Source organism: Papaver somniferum, chromosome 5 (assembly GCF_003573695.1).
Source record: "Papaver somniferum cultivar HN1 chromosome 5, ASM357369v1, whole genome shotgun sequence".
In the NCBI taxonomy this organism is placed as follows: domain Eukaryota; kingdom Viridiplantae; phylum Streptophyta; class Magnoliopsida; order Ranunculales; family Papaveraceae; genus Papaver; species Papaver somniferum.
The window spans coordinates 81,770,949-81,777,825 of NC_039362.1; the positions used below are offsets into that span (position 1 = coordinate 81,770,949).

The 6,877-nt window shown below is 36.4% G+C and overlaps 1 long non-coding RNA gene across 3 annotated transcripts; it reads left to right on the top strand.

Moving 5' to 3' along the window:
- The first annotated feature begins 4,714 nt into the window (after window positions 1-4,714).
- Window positions 4,715-6,148, top strand: LOC113277583. 3 transcript variants are annotated; one of them, XR_003325004.1, is made up of 5 exons: window positions 4,715-4,882; window positions 5,134-5,408; window positions 5,629-5,705; window positions 5,791-5,845; window positions 5,959-6,148. It is a non-coding gene; the product is annotated as an uncharacterized LOC113277583 (long non-coding RNA). The 3 variants fall into 3 exon arrangements; XR_003325003.1 differs by having other exon boundaries at window positions 5,629-5,845; XR_003325002.1 differs by having other exon boundaries at window positions 5,791-6,087.
- The last annotated feature ends 729 nt before the right edge of the window (window positions 6,149-6,877 follow it).

Sequence of the window (6,877 nt, forward strand, 5' to 3'; positions counted from 1 at the left end):
TGTTTTTTTGCATTGGCTATTTTAGATTTGTGTTGGATGAGTCCATTCAGTAAACTGAAGCTATATTTGGGATTAAAGTAGTTGAAATTAGGGGTGCACATACCCTATCCATATCAGCCAATCCTATCCTACCCGCCAGTGTTTTAACCATATCCTATCCTACCCACTATTTGGCGGGTAGGGTAACGGGTAAAGATTTTCTTAACCTCCGTTAGATGGGTAGGGTGACGGGTAAAGCTCGAAATTATCCTATCCTACCCGCCTACCCGCCTATTTATCTAACAGTCGTTAGTAGCCGTTGATCTTTCTATTATTGATCATCTTTGCCGTTGGTTTTTTATTAATCAACTCAACCTAAAAACTAAATTCATTTTCGTTTCATCTCTTCATACTTCTCCTCTCTACACAGAAACTCCCAGAACCCTAGATTGAAAATCCAGTTTGTTTCTCAATAATTAGAAATGAAAGTTAGAAATCGAAGAGGAACCTCACTTTCATATCGAAGATCGAAACTTACTGTCACAATTCATTCATCGTCCTAACCGAAATCAAAACGTATGTATCAGTAGAAATCTAAAGTAACCATTTCCATCTAGTATATTTTTTACCTCCAAACACAAGAGTTTCAGGCTTACAGCTAAACTTTATCTTTGGGGTTTGTCAATTTTGGGTGCGAGAGGTAAGGATCTCCCTTAGCGGTTTTGTTTTTAAAATTTTTTTCTGCCCTTAATTCAATTGGTTAGTTATTTGATCAAGGTGTTGTAGATTGATTTCATTTTTCCAATTTATAACTTGGGCAGGTCGTAATGACCATAATTGCATGTTTTTTTAATTTGTTTTAGGGAAATTAAATTAGGGTTCCTTATTTTTACATGAGTTATGGGTTTTTTTTGTTTTCTTGCAATGACCTAGTGTTGCCTCCGTTGTTCTTCTAGTACTGTTTTTTCATTAGGGTATGACTGATTTATGTGATTTTGTGCATGCCCATCTTGAGATTTGATAAGCAGTAGCCATGAGTATGTTAGGTTTCGGTTGAAGTTTTTGATTTTTTTCAATTCCATTATCAAAATCTGTGATGTTGAGTTGAGTTATTGTATAGTTAAAATTACTTAAGCTAATTGTGTTCAGTGTCTCTCGCTGGTTGTCAAATCTTGGCTGTAAAACCTTTAATGGATAAAATGCAAGTGTTATATGTTTCTGCCTAGTATTGTCCGGACTTTTGCTTTGGATAAGGCTGTTTTGGTTTAGTGGTCGATGGATGAAAATGTGCATACATCTAGAAAGGCTTGGAAAAGCACGTTCTGTTGATTAAGGATTTTGTTCATCAATGTAATGGTTTATGTGGCTATAATAGATCCAAAATATCAGTTATTTTGACTGGGGCGGGAAGCTTAGAAGGATTCATTTACTCTTCCATGTGGTTGTTCTTATACTAACCACTGTCGACCTTGGTGAACTGATGTGCGACATTAGAATTTATACCTTGCTTTGTAATTAACATTTATATTCCTGAATGCTTTTTAATTAGGATTACGGGTCTGCTGTCAGTTCAGCGGGTCCTGCAAACAAACGTTGGGGGTTCTTTTTTGAACCCAGGGTGAGTCTCTCTACAAGATAGGATCATTCATAGAGTTGTAAATGTATTCTGATGTAAGCACCGATACGTCGTTCAGTTGTACGAAGGAGTCAGTCACCGGAGGGGAGCTCTTTGAAAAAGTTGTAATTTATCCATGAAGTCTCAATCTTCCCGAGCTGAGTGCAATCTTCCCGAGTTTATCGTTTTGGAGTCAGTCATCGGAGGGGAGCTCTTTGAAAAAGTTGTAATTTATCCATGAAGTCCCCTGTACCATGATTAGATGCATGGAGTCTAAGCGTTATGATGGGAACACAAGGTCTAAGCGTTGAATTTAGATATATAGGTTCTCGACACGGTGCCAGCAGGGGTGTCCGGAACCAGCAAAAACACATCAGTACGTGTTTAAATTAATTTACCACGGAGACTTAAAGGTTGATTTTTTGGAATGTGTTAATTTTGTAGAAATTAGGAAACTTCAGATATACAAGATAGGATCATTCATATAGCTGTAAATGTATTCTGATATAAGCTGGAGTAGGTAATTGTCTGTACACAATCCTTTTGGTGATATTGTGCATGTGAAGGAGGTAAATGCAATGATACTAGTTCATTTAGGATATAGGTCTCACAGTGCAGAAGCAGTTTGTAAATTTAACTCTTTTCAAGGCTGTTATCGGAGATTAAACGTCAAGAGTAACAAACTTGGTGTGCTACTAATGGGATTAAGACCACATACTAACTGCGAAATCAATCCTCACAGTACTAGTTTTATGCGCCTTAATTACACCTTGCTCTGTAATTAGCATTTATATTCCTGGTTTTTTTTTTTGTAATTTCTTGTACTGCATATTAAAGTTATGAAATTTAATGTTGTTGGTTTTAGTTTGTGCAGGCTTAGTGTGAGCAAACATGGTTGAGATTACAGAAGAGATGTCAACGAGACCTCATATTCCCTCTCAAGCTGCATCTCAATTTTTGCAACGAAGGGCCAGTACTGTTGCATCTCCGCCACCTCCACCTCCACCATCTTCTCAACTTGAGGTCAGAGAAAGTAAGAAGCGGAAGAGGACATCTTGGGTATGGGGGCATTTTACGACGAGTTTTGATGAAGATGGTATTAAATGGGGGAAGTGTAACCATTGTGAAGGCATGATGCTTTTGTTTGTTCATTTTTCCCTAGTTAGATTGGCAGTACCATTGGGTACATATTTAGATAGGATGGCTCTTATTTGCTGTGTTGTTGCAAGATTTCATTTTTGTTTTTTGGGAAGCATTTTTTGTATACATAGTCAAGGTAGTAACTAGTAACCAGAAAATCCAGAATATAGAAAACTAAAAAAGAAAAAAAAAACGGTTATACCCGCCACCCTATCCTACCCGACCCGCCAATTAATGGGTCGGATAGAACCTTATCCGTTTAATGGCGGGTAGGGTGGCAGGTAAAAGATTTCTTACCCGCCAGTCAGGGGGTAGGATGGAGAAATAGGTCATATCCTACCCACCCTACCCGTTGTGCAGTCCTAATTGAAGCAAGGAGCGAGGAGGGGAGGAGTCAGATTTGGGGCGAAGAGGATGCAAATTTTTTATTTAATCATGCCACTACCTAAATTGTGGCGCAGAACGGCTTGGGTACCTTTTTATGACCAAAATATGAATAATTAAGCTTGGGAGCTAACTGGGTTAGGTGTGCATTTGCTCTAAGCTAGCTCCGCATGTGGCGAGGAGCGACGCGCTCAGTTAAGGAACTCAATAAGATTTGACTGGTGTTCAGTTAGATACATTAGAAACTTTAAAGTCTTTCTGACAAAATATATAATTAGTAATATGGTTGATATCAACAACCTAAACACCCAATCACATCTCTCACACCACGTCGAGAGTTGTAAAAACCTCCCCTCCCATTGGTCGGTGAACAAAACCCTCGCTCCTGATTGGCCGAAATCAAAGTTAGTCCCTTTACATTTCGTGGCCGTCAATTTCTAATTACATGGATTCGGTCGGACGCTTCAAAATTAGTGGTCGCGTCCACCCTTTTTTGTGTTGGTAGGTGGACGAAACCCTTGATTATGATTGGCTGAAATTTATTGAAAATTCTTACATCCCATTTACATGATATTAATAAAATCCGGATCGTATAATCAATAATGGAGGGTCGGGATATTTTAGGGCCGTGAAATATAAAAACGCAAAAAATCTCGAAAATCTTATTAGTTACTAAATAACTAATTTTTGTTAAGAAATAACGAAATTTTGGGAAGATTGTTGTAGATTCTTAGTGAAATATAATTAAAATTTCCAAATATTGTGCTGTCGTGCATGTACTTTTGTGGAAAAAATTGGATAAGTTTCCTATATAAAGAAAAATGACCGTAGATAAGGGGTCGAGATCGTCTGTGCCACTGCTTGTGTGTGTCCTATGTGCCATACCAATAGAAACACGCCACATCATTCCTCTCATTAACCATGACTAACTAAATAGATTTTCTATTTATACAACACTAATCGATTAGGAAAGATAATTAATTAGTTAAAGAAGATATTACAAATCCAAGAGAAAATACCGTGTTTCTATTGGTGTGGCACATAGGGCACAATCTGGACCCGTAGATAAGTATTTACAAGATTTTTTCATTAGGAATATTTGAAGATCTTTATTGGGAGAGTCGACATAAATTTTTTTATATAGAAAAAAGGAAAATTTCCATATCAAAGGAAAAATCGAGGTAAATAAGTTTTTATGGCAATTAGTGGAGAAGGATGGAAGTTTCGTGTAATGTAGGTTATGGCGATTCTATCTTTGGCAGTTAGTGCTGAGTTTACATAAATTAATTATGACATAGTTACCTTTTTGGGGGAGACAAAGAGTGGCCGAGATAGACATGAAAACACAAAAAGTGGTCTTGATTTCGTGGTCGAACAAAGAGAAGGTCTACTCCGTACGTTCCATAGGTATAGACTTATCCACCATCCTTTGTGGATTTAGTTTCCATTTTAAGTTTGATTTTGCTCCCAAACCAACTCAAAATAACCATGTCAGGATCAGTTATCCCACGTTAGTAGGAACTGCAATTGGTCAGTTTCACCGGAAGAATATATAAACACTCTCTGCCTATTTTTCTACTTGGGAGTTCTTTTACATATGATTTTTTTTCTTCAATACCGACCTGATAGAAAGGACAATAAAGGCCAGAAAACAAAAACAAAAAAAAAGTAAATGATCCATTGAAGCAAAAAAGACCTTTATTAGCATTCTTTCTGTTCATATCAGATGTTAAGAAGAAGGGGACGACTGGAAACATAATCAAGGTTTGTTTCTTTATTTATTGGTTTTGGATTTTCCTGATCGACATTACTGCACAATATCTTTCTGATCATCTCAAAAAAAAATTTTGGATCGGTTTCCTGATCATCTCAATATGAAAGTCTGTCACGAAGTTCATTTGGGAACACATTAACTGATCAAAATTTATTTGGAAATTTAAGGATGTAAATCCGTTGTATAAACATTTTTTTTTTCGGGTTTGGGAATATAATTTTGCACAATTATCACTTTGCAGGCCGGGCATTGCACTGGATGACAGAAAAATAAACAAGTACGTCTCTGAGAATCCTGAAATTTGGGACATGCTGTCTTCAGAATCCATTTCGCCAACCGTTACTACGTGAACCACCTAGAGACTTGGGAGAATTATATGAAGGGGACAACGCCAGATCAAATTTGTCTCAGACACATGTGAAAGTATAATGCGGCAGATGCGACCAGCCATGGATCTTTGAATGGAATAGAGATTTGAGGCCTTTCTGACAATTCCGGGAAATGAGAGACATGTAGGTCAGTCCAACCATACATTAATGATCCTTCTTTCTCATTGTTTGTTCGTGGAAATGAAATTAAATATGAAACCGAAGTCCGGACTATGAAATTAAATGCTAGACTTCAGCATCAAGAATATTTTCTTTTCCTATATTATGTATCTTCGTTGTATATGCCTATCCTATGAATATGTGTCATCTTCTTTTTCACATGTCTTCTACTGTTGTTGTTGCTTAAGGGAGACGCAAAAAAACAATGGTCGATGGTGATGGTTACGAGAGATGCAAAGATAATGGTGGATGGAATTGATCGAGGGTGAACTAAAAATTTCTTACTTCATTTTCGTTTTGTTGTTTTTCTTTGATTTCCAATTACTGGTAATTTGATCTTTTTCGTGCAGGTGCAAGTGGAATTGGTTTGTAGACGTAAAAATGGACTGAAAAGACATGTATATGGTATGTTCGCCTACAAGTGCAACGAAGTTATTAGAGATTTTCTACAAAATCCATAATCATAGTTAGTTTTTGGTATTGTGGCCTGTATGTAATTTAATTAAAACGTTTTTCAGTGTTCAAACGTTCAGTTGATTGTATTCCTAAAGCTTTTGTGGACTCCAAAATGTGGTGTTTTTGGAGTTGGGAGGGATAGGTGAATACTTTGTTTTACTATGAATATTGTGAACTCTATTTTTTTTTTATCGGTCTAACTCTTAATAGTTTTAACAGAATCAATTGTATGTTCTTAGAATGTGACATTCTACTGCCATATTAGGCGACGGGCATCTAATGTTTTTGTCTTCATTTTTCTTTGCAAACATAATTCATTGTACACCAAATCAAAACATCCATCGTGTATTACAAGTGAGCTTATAAGTAAGGAGTTTGGTAAAAAAAAATCAAATTATAAACTTTTAACAAATATCTATCTACTTAGATTTTAATCTCTCGAAGTACAATGAATGCATGGAAGGTTGCATAATTCAAGCCAAAAGCGCGGCGGAATCATGAAGTTCCCTGCAACTAAGACACCACTGTACTCTTTTTGCTCAAATTATGTCCTTATCTTATTTTTTTTTCTTTTTTCTTTTATGGAACATTAGTGGAGTTTCTATTGAGTAAACTCTCTTGGATATAGACGGATTTTTGGAATCAATTCCTATAAGAGATCGTTGTTAATGTTCACGTTCCAAAAGGAACTACTAAATAGGAGCCATTTGAAGGCTAATGGAAATTTCTTTGAAACCTATGCTTCTCATTGTAACCATAGAGAAATACTTCGCTCAAATAACCATAGAATATTTGTAATTCCTTGGTAATCTCTTGGTGACTGCATTGATAACATAGAAAATACAAATTTTAATTCATCCCAGTTTGTGTTGTCTGAATCAGCTAAGCTACATATAGATTTCCTTTTTTTTTTAATCCTATACTACTTCATCCCAGTTTTATCGCTCTGAATCAGCTCAACAATTTAAGTTTTACGGGTTC